Source organism: Penaeus monodon, unplaced genomic scaffold (genome assembly GCF_015228065.2).
Source record: "Penaeus monodon isolate SGIC_2016 unplaced genomic scaffold, NSTDA_Pmon_1 PmonScaffold_4722, whole genome shotgun sequence".
Taxonomy (NCBI): domain Eukaryota; kingdom Metazoa; phylum Arthropoda; class Malacostraca; order Decapoda; family Penaeidae; genus Penaeus; species Penaeus monodon.
The window spans coordinates 20,051-21,050 of NW_023659578.1; the positions used below are offsets into that span (position 1 = coordinate 20,051).

General features: G+C 45.1%; 1 pseudogene; it reads right to left on the reverse strand.

Annotated features, from left to right (window-relative positions):
- Positions 1 to 264: 264 nt before the first annotated feature.
- On the reverse strand, positions 265 to 956 carry LOC119571008 (annotated as a pseudogene).
- Between the last annotated feature and the right edge of the window lie 44 nt (positions 957 to 1,000).

Here is a 1,000-nt window from a genome sequence, read left to right on the forward strand (position 1 = left end):
GAGTAATATTGATAACAATGATATAAGAATAACAGCGCAATAAAGAAAATTATAATAACAATAACAATGATAATAATAATAATAACGTTAATAATAACAATAATAATAATAATGATAATGATAATAATAATAATGATAATAATAATAATAATAATAATAATAATAATAATAATAATAATGAAAGTAATAACAATAATAACAATAGTAATAACAACCACTGAAGCAACAGTAATGATAATTATAATCATAATGATAATAACAACAGCAACAATAACGATAACAATAATACCAGTAGTAATAACCATAAAGACGTTCAAGAACATACCAACAGTGTCTCAGTGACCTCCTTCACGCCGGGAGGTGAGGGCGCCCCTGGCCTCCGCGGGGCGCCCTCCGCGACCTCACCGCCCTCCCGACGGCCCTGCCCAGCCGCCCCGCCGCCCCGCACGTCTCAGTCACGCCCAGGACCACGAGGCCGGCGACCATCTCCGCCCAGAACCTGACGAAGGTCCTGGCGTGCTTGCTGAGGAGGTCCGAGTGCGAGACGTCGGGTACGTACTCCCACGGGTGCTCCTCCGTTCTCGCGGGAGGAGGGGGGCGCTGGGTCTGCGAGGGCGAGGGCGTCGGGCCCTCGGTTTTCTCCGTCGGGAAGGTCGTAGTCCATGGTGGGATTTTCTCGCGTCGGGTCGTGTGTTTGGATTCCTTCCTCGATTTCTTTTCCTTTATGACGGTCTTCCGTAATCTGTCTCTGTTCTTCCATTTCTTCAGGATTTTCTCGCACTGATTCGCATGTTTCCGTTTCTTCCTCTATTTCTCTTTCATCCATTCCTTTCATCTTCCGTCATCTTCCTCTGTTCTTCTCCCATCTTCTTTTCTTTAAGCCTGACGTAGACCTGCGCTTCGTCTCTTCTTTCCTTCCCCACTTCATCTTTCTCTCCTTCTCTCCTGTTTCCTCCTTCTTTTACTGTCTCCCTTCCTCTCTTTGGTCCTTTCATTTTTC